Source organism: Xenopus tropicalis, chromosome 6, assembly GCF_000004195.4.
Source record: "Xenopus tropicalis strain Nigerian chromosome 6, UCB_Xtro_10.0, whole genome shotgun sequence".
Classification (NCBI taxonomy): domain Eukaryota; kingdom Metazoa; phylum Chordata; class Amphibia; order Anura; family Pipidae; genus Xenopus; species Xenopus tropicalis.
In genome coordinates, this window is record NC_030682.2 from 115,622,919 (window position 1) to 115,642,281 (window position 19,363).

The window sequence follows — 19,363 nt, forward strand, 5'->3', positions numbered from 1 at the left end:
ACTATTATTGTGCAGAAAAGCAGCCCCTCATTTATATCTGGGTTCTCTTCTATTTATTATGCTGTGTAAAATGAAATTTGCTGAGCTGAAAAAAAAAAACTGCAAAAAGCTGTGTAAAATAAATGGTGAATTCATCAAGGTGTGTTTTATTTGACACTGTTACCTTACATTGTGAAGCCTGGCGAATTGTCACCATCTTTTCAACTGCGTAATAATTATGCTACTCGTATCTCTGCTGAGGTGCAAATACAATAATCTGATGACACTGCCAACAGCTGACAATGTACTATTATGTTTTTTCTGCTCTTAATTTAAGCATTACTGAGCTATGAAAAGTACCCTTTACTAGGGCAAAAAAGTCTTTCACACACTTGTTGTCATGTTCTTATACCTGGTAGGTGATCTATTCATAGGAGAAAAACAAAGAATCAGGATAGATATGCTTCATCTAGTGAAGATCTGTGTCCCTGGTAGGTCCTAATCCTCTTTCTGCTGCTGTCAGTCCTCATACTGCAGGGAACTGCTTACAATATATACATAGGGTATACAATTCACAATACAATGCTGATTAGTAATATCATAAAAGTCAGTGCATTCTGTATTAGAATTGTTTTTGAATCAGCACTGCAGCATCATATTTCATGAGATGTAATCTCAGTTTTTTGTTAACCCCTAAGCTTCTTAACAGCCCAGAGCACACTGAGTATGTGCAGTACCATTGCCACTCAAAAGATACATTGTCACTCATTGCCTAACAAGTTAAAACAGAGCTGTTGTGGCCAACTCCTAGTACAGTAAATTCAGTATATAAAATATAACACAAATAGCCATACTCTTTATTATGCTTTATTTCTTTTAATGACCCTGTTGTCATCACAGAAAACTCACCGCTCCCCTAATATTTTAGGAAAGGTTACCCTGCCAAGGTATAGTGTGGTCTTCATCATGCTGTAGCTTACAAATATGATTTGCTAATATTAAATATCACAATTCAGAGGATGCTGTCTATAAATAGAACAACAAAATGATGCTTGAGGCAGATGGACAGGTTCTGAAAATAATGGCTAAAAGAGCATAAAGGACTAAACTGACCAGCTGGTTCATTTCAGCAGATAAGGTCAGTATTAAGCATGATGCTCTGTATGCGTGGCATATCACGCAAGGAGGAACCAAGTCCAGCAGCAATGTGTTCTGATTATTAATTAAGACTCATTTTACCACATAGCTTTGACTGTGATAGATGAATTTACCAAGAATATAAAACAGGGACTGAATATTCTGCAGCTGGTGAGGGCTCCCCATCACCAAAAAGGCTGGGGGACAAACTGATGCTAAATGACCTTGTTCAGACAGAAGGAATTACAAGCTCTGCTTAGCACTGATCTTTAACACCATGTCAGTGGCTAAATACATTTAAACCAAAATTGGAAAAAAGTCCAAATATTTATGGACCTAACTGTATATCTCTCCAGCTGATGCAAATGCTGGTAATAGTGGTACCAGCACCTGGAAACATAACTTAATTTTGCAATTTGCTCTTTACCCCTCCTTTTCAATGCTCTATACAACAAGAGATGAGCAACCATGGCACTGATATCAATGTGGTTCCCTAAAGTCATACTAATAATAGTATAACCTATAAAAAGAGTTCCTTTGATCATATTTAACACATTGAACCTTTTGGGGTTTCCTTAGAATACCAGTAGGGTAATCATTTTGCTTGCTATGTTTAATGTTTTATTTAAATGCTATTTCCCTTTTCTGAGATTAAAAGTAGCAGAGATGTGCAATATCCTCCCAAGTGCAATTTTGAAATATTTGTCTCTGCTATCTTGCTGAATTAAGTTGGGGTTAAATTGTTTGGATTTTACACATTTATAGATTTGTGTGTTCAGCAGTCATTAAACAAGGCCAGGGGCAGAGTAAACTTCACTGTACCTTATTTTTATACTGTAAGACTGTCCAACCTGTGGCCCTTTAGCAATAATTGAAACAATGTATAATGAGGTTCCAAGGCAGTAAAGTGTATTACAACATTGCAGCTTGAATTAATCATGTCCAGAAAATCAGTCCTTGCATAAGTATTGTCTGCCCCATGGCTTGATTTTATTCTACAGTCTGACTTATTCTTGAGTTTAACTGTAAGTTACAAGTTCCCAGTCTGTTGGTTTTGTTCTTCAGTCTTAATAATTTGTCAAATAATGTTATGTCTGTAATTTCTGTGCCTTTGAACTATGGCTCTTGGCCATATTTTGCAGTAGGGCTTAAGGACCCAAGTTATCTGAGTTTGCTCAAATATTATATTTTAACATAACAAAAACACTATATGGAGGAATGCAATGTAAGTCACATTCTGCTTTTGGCAAAGTAATTCTGAGAAAGAAAAGTAAAATACACAAAAAGCTGCATGTAGATTTTGTATTCCAGGAATGCAGTCTTGTGTTTTTGTTATTGTATTTGTCTTTAAGAAAACAACTCTTTATGATCAATTTTCTGTAAATGTAAACTGCATCCCAGCATACTGTAGCTTTTCAAAATAAATTGCTTTCCTTTAGCACCCCCCACCCTAAATTACAATGGATTTACCAGCCTGAGATTTATTTTACAGCCTCTGACAAAGAACTGGTGCAACCTGAAAACAGTTTACAGTAACTTTTTGGTTGGATTATTGAAGAGATGGTATTTTCAGACTCTTGTGTTTAATTATTTAGCAATGCATGGGACTTCCCCGAACTTACATACTTTACCAGTTTCCTTTCAGTCAGTAAGAGCCTTGCATAATGCCAGAAACAGGTACAAATTGAAAGCAAGAGCAGGAATGGATATATAAGGAACTGCTGTTTAAGGCTGATGCCACACGTGGCGTTTTTATGCTGCGTTTTTTCTCAGCCTAAAAACTCCGCACAAGCCACACAGCCCCTGACTATGGCGTTTTTCAGCCTAGTACTGGTGACGTAGCAAATCCTGTTTCCATGGTGCTAATAGTGCGAAATAGCAAAAAACACTGCGTATTTCCGCTAGGTCTGGCAGCTGCCTTTGCGTACACATAGGAATAGCTTGCTTTACAAATACTGGCGTATTTCGGCCTACGCTTGAAAAATCCGTGCTAAGGCGTTTTCTAGCGTATTTCCACATTGTGTGGTTTGCTTTTCAAGTTATTTCTATGGATGATGATATCAGGCGTTTTTCAGCCGCCGAGAGAATTAGAAAATACGCATCGGAAAAATCAGCCTTAAGGGAAAATATATGACACGTGCTCATTGAGTAGGGCTTATGTAGAACAGGTGCATAAACCCTATCTGAACTTCCAAAAATAAATAAAGAATGTATTATTCTTTAAACATACATAATCTGATTGCACAGACTGAAAGGAAACCATGATAGTCTGTCTCTGCTCATAGGGACAATTTCTCGACCCCTCTTAGGCTCACACTGTCATGCAACCCCACATGTAAACCAAATACACACCAAATGATGTCACATTAAATTATGTGGCAAATAAACTTCTTTATTCATTGTTAACTGAGGACAGAATCACAAAATGTCAGCAGCACAAGGATATCTATATCAACCTGATCCCAAGAGGTAAAGTGCAGAACACCTAAAAATGTGTCATTACTTAAATAAGATACTAAGGTACTAATCTTCTTCCCTGGTTAAGCTTAATGTTGGGGTGCCTCAGGTCTTTGTACTTGGCCTCTGCTGTTACACCATATACACTATTTCTTTAGGAGACCATATGTCTTCATTTGGCCTTAAATATCTCATATTTATATATATGTATGTATGTAGATGACATGCAAATATATCTAGACACCCCTTTATTACCCTCTGATACTAAGACAAAGTTCTAATTGCCTCCTAGTGATTTCCTCTGGTATAAACCAACGCCACCTTAGCTAAACTGGAGCTCATGGTGTTACAGGTACCAGCCAAACCTGGCCATTCACCTTCTTTTACCATTGATGGCATGACCATTAATCCTGTTAATTTTGCGTGCTCTTATCTTGGACCAGTCCCTTTCTTTCTCTAACCATATTACTGCCAGTACCAAAACCTGCCATTTTATCCTATGTAATACTGCCAATATTGCAACATCCTATTATCTGGACTCTCTCCTGCAATTAATCTTAAACTCTGCTGCTTGAATCCTTCTGCTCTCTAGGAAGAGGGAACCTGTTCATCCACTGGTAAAATCCCTATAATGGTTACTTGTTAAGCAAAGGATAGAGTACAAAATCCTTCTGCAACATTCAAAGCCCTTAACTCCACTGCTCCTTACTACATTTCTTCACTTGTCTCCCTGTACATTCCCGGCTGTCTCTGTCTCAGAGCCACCATCTTTTTTTACACCATCCACAACCACTGCCATCTTGTCTAAAACATATCTACCTTGCAATAGCCCGCTTTGCACTAGAAGAGCCAAAATTCCTGAAAGCTCTTGAAGATACCAGGAGCAGCTTTTTGCAGACCCAGGTAACTTCAGGGGCACTACTGCCTGAGGTGAGTTTCTCAACTCACTTCATGGCAGCAGCACCCCTGCCAATGTACATAGGGTTACCAAAGTATGTAACATGTAGAGCCCCCTAATGAAAATAGGCTGATTCAGCTACTGCAAAATCAACACTGCATGTATGTGCCTTTTATGTGAGGTAAAGCCACAAAAAGTAGATTCACCCCAGAAAGCCATATGTTTTCTGGAAAAAAACACATTCAAAACACCTGAATTCAAAATAGATAAATATATCTATTTTTTTAAAAGGACATATTTTGACAAATCCAAAAATAGGTAAATATGTTTTTTTACTCCAAACTAGGGACATTACATTTCTTAAAGAAAGTAAGATCCCAGAAATCCAAGTAGACAAATATGTCTTTCTACTCCAAACTCAAATTGCAAACCCAGTAGGATTGTTCTGCCACCAATATGGATTCATGCAGCTTAGTTACCCACAAGAACAGTTTTATTGCTGTTTATTACCGTTTTATTATTACAGAAAAAAGGAAATCATATTTAAATCATATTTTTCAAAATGCATCAGTTAATTGCACTTCTCCAGCAGAATCCTGCATTGAAATCAATTTTTTAAAAGAGCAAACTCCAGTCACTCTTTATGGCTGTGCTGCAAGTTTGAGTGATCTCCCCCTCTCCAGCAGCCGATCAGCAGAACAATGTGAAGAGAGCAAGATAATAGCACTGGGATACCTGAACTGCAATATAAAGAAACAAATTAATAAATTAATTAATAATAAAAATGCTCCAATCTAGTGGGTGATATCAGAATAACACTCAGTAGTAAAAGTCTGGCTCATGACTTCAGCTACACTGAGTAGGAGAAACAATAACTTATCTGAAAGCAGCCGTATTGTGAAGTACACAAGATCAGGCACAATACACTGAGAGGGCTGCCTACACACCAATATTACAACTGAAAAAAAAATGTATTGGTTCAAGAGTAATATTTTGAATAGCAAAACAAGAACACAGTGTTATTTACACCATACAAATCATGACATAATCCCTTTAACAAGGCATAAAGGCTTGTGACTGGTCACATGGCTTGTGCAGGAAAATTTCACAGTGTGAGCACTTTAATTGGCTGGACTGGATTTTTGTTCCTGGAATTCAGAGATTCAGGCAGCATCATGGAATTGGGGTACCTAGTGATACGTTAATTAGAATCAGCTAATTACAGATTCGGCACCACTGTCTGAATCTTTACAGTTCAGAAATGCCTATGTGAACCAGCAGCTTAGTGTTTTAGGGTCTCTGTTTCAAAGTCACATCCAGAATTATATATTTAGTTATGGAACTTATGGTCCAGTATAATATCTATTTGTACAACCCAGGTAGTGGGGCCCACACTCTGAGAGAACATTTGATTTAGTAAAGGAGAAGGAAAGGCTAAGTCACTTGGGGGTGCCAAAATGTTAGGCACCCCCAAGTGACTTTAGTTGCTTACTTTGTACCCCGGGCTGGTGCCCCTGTTAAGAGAGAACCGCACCAGCCCGGGGTAGCTGTAGCGAGCGCTTCTTATTCCTTGTTGGCACACTTGCGTATGCACAGTAGAGTGAAAAGCGACACTATAACGACAAAGTTGGCTTTTCACTTTACTGCGCGTGCGCCGGCCCAGGGATTTTGCCTACAGGTACCCGGGGCTGGTGCAGTTTTCTCCTAACAGGGGCACCAGCCCGGGGTACAAGGTAAGTGATTAAAGTCACTTGGGGGTGCCTAACATTTTGGCACCCCCAAGTGACTTTCCTTCTCCTTTAAAGTAATGTAAAACTTATGGCCTGAGTAAAACAGTGTTATCATACGCAATGGTATTACACATATGCGCATATGAAGCAATGAGCAAGGGCTTTTGCTCATTATGCATGTGTATGCCCCAGCATGGGGGCCCCAATGGGAGCTCCCAGTGTAGGGTTTTTATGTTTTTTATTGAAAACTTCAGAAGAAAAGATTAACATGACTCAATAATTCCAACTTACATTACACAACCGGCCAAATGTCCTGACAACTGGACAAAAGCAGTCCTATGAAGAGTCTATGCATTTGTTGTGGATTTCCTGAAGGAGATGATGGATAAGCAGAACAATTTACATCCATAAGAATTCCCTGGCTACAGTGCTATTCTTCAGAATTTCAGACTGATATGGGTTGGGTAGCGCTTTGCGAGATCCCTATACATAGTAAACTGCTGACTTAAGCTGACCATACATGCGCCGATGATATCTTACAAAACCTCGTTTCGTTGGATATTTGGTGCGTGTATCCGCAAAGGCTGCGGATATTGGTCATCTCGTCGAGCGGCCGCTTCTATGGCGCCCGATCAAAATCTTTTAACCGGTCCGATCGGCGAGTCGACCGATATCAGCAGCTTCCTGCGATATCGGTCGACTCGCCGACATGCAATACGCGCACCGAATATCGTACGAAACCTCGGTGCGTGTATGGCCAGCTTAAGTCTGGAGGAACAAGATTGTCTGTCCAGTGTATGGCTGCTTTTAGACTGGAGCAGAGTTGTACTTTGACATCCATGAGCCAATTAAAGCCACAGACTTTGCCCATCCAAATAAAGTCAACAGCATATTGGCCCATGTATGGGCTCTTAGAAGGGCATGCTGGACTAATAAGTGGCCAAAGGGCAGCACAGCCATAGCTCTGCAATATTGTCCTATTAACACTGCATATGTTTCAGGAATTAACCATTTAGTTAGCTTTACATTCTGTACTTATATGAGGGATCTGAAGTCTGTAAGAATTTTATGTGGTTGTATGGATGTTGAACTACAATTTACAGTGCCTTTAACTCTGTTCACTGGCTGTGTAGTTCATATTCAGCGGCAGACTCCATATCCTTGAGTGCCGACTCTGCCCGCCCAATACTCACCTCTGGCTGCAATTGCACCTTATCAGTTCACATTAACAGCCCCAGGTTTCTTTTTCCCTCACAAAAGGACTATCCCTGCCCTCCAGCCTGCGAAACTCTATGCAAATCCACCCAGCACAGAGACACCAGGAAGTAAGGGCTGAAAAACACAGAGAGCCCAGAGAGCAGAAGTTCCTCCACTGAGTGGAACGGGGAGAGCGAGTGGCAGAGCTGAGGCAGCCGCACGACTGGTTTGGTGCTGCCGGGAAACTACACACTGCTCTGGGCTGGGGCCATTCCCTAGAGGGGAGACACACATCGGGCTTTATCCTGGGGACGGAACGAACGACTAGTCACTAACAGACCGACCACAGTAAGTTATCCACCTGCCGAATGTTCTCATTATCCCAGTGCCTGTCACTCTCCGCACAGCTGAAACGGCTCAGCCCTGATTGCTCATGGCTTCTTAACGCTGCTGGGTCATGTGCTTCCCTGGTTTGGAGGGAAGGGGGTGCCAGGGAGGACCCTGCTCAGCTTGTATATGGTGTCTGTTGCTAATGGTTTCTTTGCTTATTAGCCTGTGGTTAGCTAAGCTTCTTGCCTTTCAGCTATATCCATATCTGGGAACCAAGTAAGCTAATCCATTGGTCTTGCACACCAGCAACTTGTAGCTGATTTCAGACAAGTAGACTGTATTGATGCCTATTAAGGAAAGACAATGCCCACATTTACAGTCCAGGTTGTTTGCCCTAAAGAATACAACAGGAAAGGGCATCAAACCACCAGACAAGGGTTGCCAGTGACTGCTGGGAGTTGTAGTTCAACACGGCCACTGCAATAAAACCTATTTTTAGCTTGTTGCACAGCAGTCAGGTACTCTGTGGCATAGCCTGTGTGTATTAGACAGCCCTCATGCAAGCACTTGTCTGGCTGCTCTGGCTTACTGAACTTGTTCACACTGCTCTTTGTAAAATGCCCTGATGAGTGTATTTATCCAGGGAACCTAGGCCACAAGTGACCAATTATAGCTGACTACTTGTAGCAGGCTAGATTCTATTGTTTCCCATTGGCACTGTCTGTAGTGCAGTGTTAGTCCATGTGTAGTCCATGTCCCATAGAGATATGGGAGGCTTCACTAGTCATACTGTATAAATTATATCAGAACTTTATCACTGGTTGCCTTGGGTAACTGCTATCAAATAACATTTTGTGACTGGGAATTGCCAGGTTTGAAAGTTTTTTAAGTAAATACAGTGCATTATAGTTTGACAGGTCACTCTTTTAAGGTGGGAATTCACATCATAGCTACCCTTTACAATTAATTTTTCCGTGTCCCTACTTAAGGTATAACCGGGTCAGCCTAGAACAAGCGCCGTCCATCTGTCCAGCTAAATCATTCCTAAAAGTTTTATAGAAAGAATATTAATTTGCTAGTTTGCTAGATTCTATCAAAAGCAGAAGTAACGAGTGCTTAATGGAAATAATTACACAACTTCTCTTTTAAGTTGCTATGCATAGCAAAGATTTACTGTCTTTCCCATCCCCTTTTTGGCAATCATCTGGGGCCCAAAATTAGCATTTGTTATGTAGTTACATACAAAAACACATAACTTTCTTCTATTTAAACTTCAATCATCTTGTTACTAGCTGAGAAGCTCAGGGGTCTAACAGTTGAAATGGATATTACAATGGAATTGCCGTATCAATCACTGATCATCAGTCTTATGAGACAATTATGCAGCTCATCAAAACTCTTGTCCTGAAGTTGATGACACACAGGGTGTATTTATTGTTGAGGTCCTCTGAGGGAAAACAATGCTAAACAATACCCTCTTCCGGCCCTCGGCCACTTCCCATTTATTTGAATGGCAAACACATTGCCTATGACAGTCAGCGGAACTCAGTACATTTGTTTTTGGATGTCAAGTTTCTGCTATCGAGCAGAAATCTCCTTTTTAACAGCCCTCCAGTTATTAAGAGATGGTTGTAGTTTTAATCAAATCTTTTAAATAACCTGCACTCCTTCTGGGCAATGACTTGGTGCTTTTTCTGATAGGGTGTAAACAATATTTTTAACGTTTAAATTGTTTGCAGCATTCGCCAGGGTACACAAGCGTTAAAGTGTTTGAATTTTCAATTGCTGATGTTTCGGAACACGCTGTATTTGTTCATTTGCTTTTAAAAAGAAATACATTGCTTTTCTGAAATGTCAGCATTTGTAAATGAATTGTAAAGGTAATGAATGCTGCGGTGAGTTGTAGTTTAACCTCAGGTGGGCCACAGCATGGATCTTATAGGTGCATTTTCACTGTCCCCTGTGTAGAGTAAAAAGATGTGGCAATAGAAAGAGGCATATTATATGCCTTCCCAAATTCGATACAGCAGGTTCTCTAGTCACTTTGGGCTAGTGGCAGACACAAGCAAGCCTGGCAAGTTCCATGCTCTCTACACCTGCCTGTCCTGCCCTCAACAAAGCCAACAGATGGGTTGGCTATTGAGAATTAATCTGTGAATATGCATAGTTATAGGGAAAAATCTTGTTTTGTGTTGCCAGCTGTACTTAGGAAGGCTAGTGACACAGTGGCCAAATGGGTTCAGTCAAACTGAGCAACAAAAAAGCACTGGCACTCGTGCAACATATTGGGGCAAAGTAACCCCTTTATCAAGCATGATAAAGGGGTTACTTTGCCCTGAAACGTTGCACCTCCGCAATAAAGGTTTTTAAAGGGCTTGCCCCATTTTGTAGCTCTGAGTGCCAGTGCTTTTTTGTTGCTATTGTATTCTGGGAGGGTGCCGATCCCTCCAGCAGTGTGCCCCGGGCGAAAAAAAAATTTTCTGGAGAGCTAAGGGTGTGCGAGGAGGGTCTCCTTGTCTTCTTCAGTCAAACTGAGGCAATGGGACTGAATAGATTTTTACAAAATGAAAATCTCCTTCTGACCTCATAAGCATGGGCGATAGATTACAAGCCCTCCACACAGCTTGGGTGCTTTAGGGCAGCATGTTTTCCAGAGGGAGGGTTTGAGCCCCCATCAGTTAGTTTGATTTAAACCATTATGATAAAATTATGATAAGCATTTAAATGTATGGAGAGAAAACTAGGATATAGAGACTGAGTTCTTCTGTGCCACTAGGTGGGAGGGCACCCGGTAGGCTGAAGATATGCATTATTCAGACTTGAATTTTCAGGCTTAGTTTGTAATGGGAAGGGGACCACCTATAAAACCAAGGCCATAAGTATTCTTTATTATCTCTTGGATCTCGAATTAAAGAGTAACCCTAAATAAAGAGTAACCCTAAATAAGCAAGAAACAGGAGCAAATGTTAGCTACAGCTGTGGCTTGCAGCTCAAGTATGCGGAAGGGTTCCAGGTTCGGCTTATGTACTTATCTGTTTTTGAATAAACAAACACCTTATTAAAATTCATGAGAGTTGTAGTTTAGCAAGTTGTTATTATTGTTGTTAGAGGGTTATGTTGGACTGTAGTGTTGTAGAAATGGTACTTTCTCCCCATTACAGCTCAGCACCATTTTTACACTTACAAACGCACAGAGGAACTGATTAGAAAATGAAACAATTAATGGTGTGCAAACAAGATGGAATGCTGCTTTTAGCAAATAATAGCTGGGTCAGCACAAATCTGCTTTTAATAGCAAGAACAGACAAAGTCCAATTAGCTTAATATGTTATAACGATTCTCCTTTATCTACAAGCTTCCTTCTCTCACTTCTTGTTCTTTGAAAATTATAGGGAGCAGGGCCAAATGGTGCTGGCAGGGCTAAATGGTGCATTTTAATTTCCAGCATGGCTGATTGTAGTTAAATAAGGATATATCGCATTTATAAAAATTTACCTCATCATGTAGGCAGTTCTAAATAATGTGTGGCACCTATTTAAATGTAGGCTAAAAATTGTTCCACCTTTATAGAGTACCTCTATCTGGGTTAGAAATGACTGGTGGTCATGTACTTTGGGTCTTTTCCCAGAAATACAATAGGATGTGGCTAGCCTACCACAGTGTTGCTTCTGAACTGAAGTTCCCTCTTAGGTCTGTCTAGCTGCTTTCTCATCATAATGGGATTGACTGCGATCTTAAACAGCGTCAGCGTCTTATCTGCCTGCAAGTGGGCCTTCCACAACTTCCATCCAACAGGTTTCTGCATAAAAATTGGCAGATATATATCGGGAATGTTTGAAAATGCCATTGGGTAAGGAACTCATTGGTGTGTTGATGCACTCCTCTCTAAATGGGCCTTCACAGGCCACCATTTGTATTAGATTATTGGCCTTAGGACTAAACAATCAGCCCAGCATATAGGTGGCCAAATCAGGAAAAGATCTTTGTGTGCAGATATTTATGTGTATGGCCAGGTTTATAGTACCAGTACCTGGGTCATGTAGGTAAAGCAGTACTAAAACCTTTTAAAGGTACTTGTTTTTAGAGGTGTATAATACAGAGTACAGAACAAGTATCTGCTAATGGATGTCCCCTATTATCAGCTGTGGGAGGCTCCAGGTAGAACAAACCTGACATAAAGAGTTACTAATATTGGAATTTGATTGCAGAGACAAAGAAGTCATTATAACATGTTGTGTAGGTGTGTGCGCCCCTAGCTGGATGCAATATCTCCTTTGTTGACTTAAAATGAAATACTTAACATGTTGCCACTGAGTGCTGATACATTAAAATGACATATTTACATACAGTAACTTTCTTCCCCAAACCAAGATTTCATTTGCATGTTCTTTTGTCCCTCCCTGTATATCCTTTATCTTATAGGTGCAGGGGCAATTTATATTTTTCCCTTAAGGGCACTGCCACATGGGGTGGATTGAGAATCCACCTATACACGGATGTTGTGCACTATGTTTCCAGCATATACTTGTAATGCCTTAAACCCAACATTATTACATGGATATCTGGGACAGTAGTGCCCTAGAGGTTACTCATATTAGGTACTGTGTAGAGAAATACCTAACGAGACTGTATGTGTGCTTAGTTAAGGAAATAAATGCTAATAAAGGTGTGTCCGATAGAGTGGAGTGACTCCTGGAGGCACGTCTTGTCACTGCTGCTGGCAACTTTCAGGTTTTCAGTTAGTCCCTTCATATCTAGTTTCTCTTTTTTTGCCTACTATAAACGACTGAGTCACAAAGATCAGGGATTTCCATGGTGTCTCCCTCCCCCAACTACTGAGTACTAACAGCAGCCAGGCTACTTCAGCACCACCTGGGGGTTGGGCGCTAGAAAGCTGAACTGTCTTAGAACAGTGAGAACATTTGTACTGAGTCATCAGAGGAGATGGGTCTATTAATTATTATTATTATGTATATAGCGCCATCAATTTACGCAGTGCTTTACAGAATAGAGGGGTACAAAAGACAGAACAGTTAACATGTACATATAAACCATTCACAAAAATGGCTTGAGGATCGGAGACACTAGGGGGAGAGCCCTGCTCACAAGAGCTTACATTCTAAAAGGGAGGGCTGAGACATAAGGTCAGGGTAACTAGCATGGCGTTGGAGTTCATGTAGGTGCGTAAAGTGACAGTAAGTGCGAAGTGAGAGGTGAAAACCAGTGGTTAGTGAATATTTGGGGGGTTTAGGTTATTGACTTGAGTGAAAAGGTGAGTTTTTAGAGACTGTTTAAAGGCTTGGAGAGTCTGGCAGTGCCTAATAGGACGGGGAAGAGTGTTCCAGAGGGTGGGTGCAGTGGGTGAGAAGTCCTGGATGCGAGAGTGAGAGGAGGTGATGAGTAAGGAGGAGAGAAGGAGGTCATGTGTAGAGCGAAGGTTACGTCTGGGGGTGTACTTGGAGTTTAGGGTGGTTAAATAGAGCGGTGTGGCACCAGTGAGTGCTTTGAAGGTGAGTACAAGAATCTTGAACTGAATCCTGAATGTGACAGGTAGCCAGTGCAGGGATTGGCAGAGAGGGGCGGCACTTGTGGAGCGGGAGGAGAGGTGTATGAGTCTGGCAGCGCTGTTCATGATGGACTGGAGTGGGGTCAGTTTAGATAGGGGAAACCCACAGAGCAGTGAGTTGCAGTAGTCTACGCAAGATATGACAAGGGCATGGGATGAGAATTAATGGGTTCCGCCACCATAAAAATGTTTCACAAAGAAATAAATGTAATTCTAACCAACTTTGTCATGTACTTTTATTGAACATTTTCAGTGGGTAGGTCAATGGGAACTGGCACTTTAATTGCAGTTTACCTGTAATACCCTCCTATTTGTGTCTGTGAGTTGCCCACCCACTTAGATTGTAAGCTGTATGGGGCAGGGACATCCATCCTCTTGACTCTTGTCACTTAGCTCTGTGGAATCTTTTATGCAACTGTACTTATTTGTATTTATTATTGTACTCTGTATTTATTTATTATTGTAATTACCCCTTTTGTGTATAAATGTATTTAAATAAAAATATTTATACATACATACATATGAAACTGCAACTGAAAGCAGTGCTTGTTTAACCCTTTCTGTTTTCTGGGTCTGACTCTGATTCAGAGTAGCACAATTCTCCTCCAGGGGGTGAAATTCACAAACATGTTTGTCTAAACCAGAAAACCATCAAAAACATATTTACAATTGGTTAAATGTCAAATTCCAGATGTTCAACTTCAAATTGATGTAAGTTGTTATCCAGCTTTGTATTATGAAGTTTGGTACAGGTATAGGATCTGTTATCCAGACCCCCAATATCCAGAAATGTCTGAATTATGGGAAGACCATCTCCCATAGACTCCATTATAAGCAAATGATTCTAATTTTTAAAAATAATTTTCTTTTTCTCTGTAATAAATAATCTTTTAGTAGACTTGAGGTATGGAGATCCAAATTATGGAAAGATCCCTTATCTGGAAAACTCGAGGTAATGGGTCCCATACCTGTAATCCTAATTCACTAAAGTGGTGTTCTGGAACAACAGATTAATTTAAAAGTGTACAAGACTGCCATATTCACCAAATGACTTTTGTAAATTTGAAGTTTTTTTAAACTCCAATAGTTTTTCTTAGTTTCAGTGTACTCCATTCTTGTAAATTCCTCTCCCCCACCCTCCCCGGTCTGTAAAACAATGTATCAAAAATAATTGACTATGGAGCCAGAGCTATGAATGCAGATATATATGAAAAAAAAAAAAAATATATATATATATATATGAATATAAGCAATGGCAAATGCTGTTTTCAATGGGAAATATATTTAAGAAGAAATTTCTAATCATTGACAATTGTTAATGAATGTATATTGGAAAGTTATTCATTTAGGCAGCTTGTGCTGGCTGTACCACTAACATCACGTGGGGGAGTCCAGCACTCTTTCATGTACAGCAGTACAGTGTGCAAACTTCTCGTAATGTCTCACCACAGTATCCAGAGGTTCCCACTAACATACACCTGAACGTGTTAGTCCCTAACAATTGCCCGGGGTCTCCCCCAATAACTTCCACATCCTCAGGGCCACAATCTGCTCTTGCTGCGTACTCTAGCTACCTCTCACCTTTGAGGCGAGCTTGCACCAAGCCCCCTATCTCCTATCACATTTATCTGTGCTATTAAACCAGTTGTTCTGAAAGCATAGTTGACCATAGGGGCCTTAAGGAGGGGTTTTAAGGAGCAATTTGCTGTCCATAATTCCTAAATTTAAAACCTAAAACTATTTTTGGTTGTAAGGCAGTGCTCTTCAGCTGCTTTTAGTCCTTCTCCCTTGTGATGTTTTTTCTAAAAAGATGTAAAAAAGCATTGATACATAATTAGTAACTTGATTGGCCATCAGGTTCCACCACGGGCACTGTATTAGACCACTCTAAGTGGGTCTACCACACAGTTTAGAAACCTCTGGGATACAATGTGAATATTTTTCCTATAATACTTCTACAGGCTTGCACAAATAAATCCACAATGCTCTATGCAGAGTTTCCTAATTGAAAAAATAAATATAAAGAGTACTGCAATAAACTCCTTTTGTTTTAATCCTCCCAATCATAATGCAAAGATCATGCAGTGAAATCTGAATAAATTAGCTTTTCCAACCCTGGTTAATCACTGCTGTATATGCTTTAAAATCTATGGCCACCAAATAATCTTAAGAGGAAATTCATGTTAACACAAAAACATAGTCTGTCTACTTTTTTTAAGATATAACCATATCCGTATGCTAACAGAATGGCCACTGACAGGTTCTGCCTATTGGCGCTGTGGACTTCAATCCTGGCTAGCTAATTTAAATGCAATTGCCTCCCACATGTGCCACACCCACAGCAAAACTGACCATTGAGATCACTCACTCTTAAGGTGCCCATACACGTGAAGATCTGTTTGTTTGGCGAGGTCGCCAAGCGAGTGGATCTTCACCAGATATCCCCACCTACGGGTGGGCGATATCAGGGAACATGTAGGCTAATTCGATCGTTTGCCCTGGGGCCAAACCATCAAATTATAATGGCAGCAATGGGGCAGTCGGTTCCGGGACCGGATCCAACTAAATCTTTTAACCTGCCCGATCGATATCTGCCCAATTTGAGGCCAGATATCGGTCAGGCATGCCCCTCGTTCCTGCCCCTACATGGGCCGATAAGCTGCCGATTCGGTCTAAGGGACCGATATCGGCAACTACAATCGGCCCGTGTATGGCCACCTTTATTCACGTGAGGTGGCAAATGAACAGCTCATTACTAAATACACTGCGGTGGTTTTATAATAGATTTTACTTTCCCTTCTACAAAATTGATCACCTTAGATTGTACTTTCTTATGAGGCCTCTTTACCTCAGTCAGTATTCATATGTAATTTGTATGTTTGCTGTATACATCCCTCTATTGTACAATGCTATGCAAAATGTTACTGGTCTAGAGTATTGGTAATTGTCCTTTGACACCATGGATTGTTTTATTGATTGTTGTATTTTCTTTTTCAAATATTTCCTTAATTATAGGCAGACAATGGTAAAATAGTGGATCATTTATTTTTCAAGAATAATTTCCTTGTTAATATTGATTTTGTTTGTAAACATTAATAGCATAGTGCACTTTTTCATTTTAATAGAACAATGTATTTAATTGATTGTAAATATTAGTTTTTTTTCAATTTGCAATTATTTCACACTCTAAAAACATACAGCTTGCCTCCTGATAAACGTAACCCTATTGTATGCGAGTTTGATAGAGACTTAGGTTGTAAGCTCCACTGCAGCAGGGACTGATGTGAGTGATGTATAATCACTGTGAAGTGATAATGTGTGCAGAGTTCTGAGCATAACTGTAGTTTTGGTGGTGATGGTGGATGAGGTCTGAGTATGGGAACCATTGCTGATAAATATGAACTCCTGCTTATCTAACAAACCTTAGCTTTTTCCTGTTTTGTGTTATTTAACCCATTTTAAATAATGTAGAAACCCAGAGTGGGGTACAATAAGATAGCAACAATGATTTTTTAACATAAAAACTTGACTCAAGTAACCAGTTAGTTATTTAAAGGGCAACTTAAAGCCACCACAGGGGGAAATGTAAAGTACAGTACATAAAGTACAGTACATAACAGTTTCCTGTTCCAGGGGTTGCCACCCAGGTGATACAAATGATGCATAATTCAAGTTTTATTAAAATGGAAGAAAAAAATATAGCAGTTTTTTTGGTAACCATTTTCTTGATGGACTATTGCTAGTAAGAGATATAGGTGTAATTTCTATATATTTGTCAGTCTGGTTCTCACACTGGGAGTGGTGATTTAATAGGGTTTGTTGAGAGGGTAATATGTTGGCAGCTCAGGTGTTTTGGTATAAATGGCACAATGAATGTCAGTTATAACAAACTAAAAAGGAGAAATGCTGTTCTGTGGCTTCAGCTTTGTTCCCTTTTTATGTCCTTTCTTTTTGGAACTCATGTTTTGGCATTCAGGTATTAGACTCCAGTGTTATTAGTGATGGGATTCTATGCGCCCCTATAAATAAATATACACAGACACAAGGCAACCAACTTAGCAGTACATAACAGTACTATAGACATATAACTGGCACAGGTTATTACTTGGGCTAAGCTACCTGCTATTTGGAGGGATGATCTGGTCCCCAAAAAACAATAAATGAAATTAAGGCAGTCAAGTTGCAAACCAATGAAAGAGAAGTACTAATCATTTATTAGTCTAAAAATATTGCAGATTGATCAGCTCAACCCATGAAGTGTTTAATGTAAAAGTTATAAATGTATTCAAAACATAAAGTGCATGCCAGGGGGTGTTCTCCCTTGTTAAAAACATATTGGTACAAAAGGTAATAGTTAAATGCTTGATATCCACAGACCCAAACTGAGTGTATAAAGGTGGCCATACACAGGTCCTCTAGATCGATTCAGCAGTTTATCTGCCTCTGGACGGGACCCCCGACATGCCTCCCTAATTGATATCTGGCCAAGAATCAGCCTGGTGTCAAGTTGGCAGGTTTGATTTTCCTGTCTGATCTGGGACCGCATTGGATCATTGATGTGGTCCTCGGTTCGACGACGCCTATGTCCACCTTTGTAATTAGCTTGATATCTCCCACCTTAGGTGGGCATATCAGGAGAAGAGATGCTTGTTTGTTGACCTCGCAAAATGAGCAGATCTCAACGTGTATGGCCACCTTAACTGTGCAGTCACCACCACAGAGACATTTCATAGGCCCAATAATGCAGATCCTGGTCACAGCTTAGCTGGTGCGGTCATCAGGGGTACACAAAATCTACTTTTGCAGTTCAAATAGGAGATCTCAGCCAGAGAGGGAGTTAATGGAAAGCTTATTAAAAGATAAAAGTTAGGACAACATTTGGGGGCTGATTTACTAACCCACGAACGGGTCGAAATGAGTCCGATTGCGTTTTTTTCGTAAAGATCGGTATTTTGCGATTTTTTCGTATTTTTGCGATTTTTTCGGCGTCTTTACGAATTTTTCGTTACCAATACGATTTTTGCGTAAAAACGCGAGTTTTTCGTAGCCATTACGAAAGTTGCGTAAAATCTTGCGATTTTTCGTAGCGTTAAAACTTGCGCAAAAAGTTGCGCTTTTTCCGTAGCGTTAAAACTTACGCGAAACTTCGCACCTTTTAAGTTTTAACGCTACGAAAAAGGCGCAACTTTTCGCGTAAGTTTTAACGCTACGAAAAAAACAAACCTGCCTGATCGTGATCTGGCCAATTTCAGGCCAGATGTCGGTCGAGAGGGACCTCGGTGGTGCCCGTACACAGGCTGATTAGCTACCGAATTGGACCAGGGCCAGAATCGGCAGCTGAAATCGACCCGTGTATGGCAACTTTTAGGCTTCAGAAATATTATTTGTTCAAGGCAAAATGGGCAAGAACTGCAGTTTGGATTTTTTCTCTCCTGGGAATCATAAGAGAAGAGATTCTGTGAAGATTTTTTTCCAGCTTAGAGGATAATAATAGAATAAAGTTGCCAGTGATATTTGCTGCACCAGAATGCTTGTGCATCGTTATCATTAGTGATACACAAAATCCAAATTTTTAAATTCAGATGAATTCTGTTTGACTGAATATGGAACAAAATCCAAAATTTGCACATTTAGATTTCAGTAAAATTGCATCACTAGTGAACATAAATGTATAGCTTTCATTTATCCACAGCATAAGGATTAATTTCCGGTTTGGCTGACAATCCAAAACCAGATCCCAGTTGATTACAGACCTGGAAGGGAGCTGATTCTGCAGTATTCTTTCAAGAGTCAGAGTGAGTGTAGCATAGAAAGCCACTAAACATTTTTTAACAAGTTGGCTAGCATAGTGTAGATGTCATGGAAAGAATCTGACCATGCTTAGCTGCTTTTTGTTTGTGAAAGGGGAAGTGAAGTGACATACAGAACCTCTCAGTTTGCCTTTACCAAAGCTGAGAATACTGTGTTACCACCCTTCTTCCGAGATAAGTTACTGTCTGCATCTCTCAGTTTCAGCATGCATCCTAGCACAAAACTCATGATCATCGAGATATATTGCCAGTAATAGTG

The 19,363-nt window shown here is 40.1% G+C and overlaps 1 protein-coding gene and 1 long non-coding RNA gene across 4 annotated transcripts in view; one reads left to right on the plus strand and one right to left on the minus strand.

Annotated features, from left to right (window-relative positions):
- Positions 1–4,814: 4,814 nt before the first annotated feature.
- On the minus strand, positions 4,815–7,478 carry LOC105947628. Of its 2 annotated transcripts, none has more exons than XR_001171044.3 (3): positions 7,395–7,478; positions 6,493–6,570; positions 4,815–5,211 (listed from the first exon to the last, which is right to left on the minus strand). It is a non-coding gene; the product is annotated as an uncharacterized LOC105947628 (long non-coding RNA). The 2 variants fall into 2 exon arrangements; XR_004223154.1 differs by lacking the exon at positions 7,395–7,478 and adding an exon at positions 7,303–7,387.
- lyn (LYN proto-oncogene, Src family tyrosine kinase) overlaps positions 7,449–19,363 on the plus strand; it is a 54,838-nt gene continuing 42,923 nt past the window's right edge. The window contains exon 1 of one of the 2 annotated variants that reach the window (XM_012964781.2): positions 7,449–7,746. The gene's annotated coding sequence lies outside the window, so the exon portion shown is untranslated. 2 annotated transcript variants of the gene reach the window in all.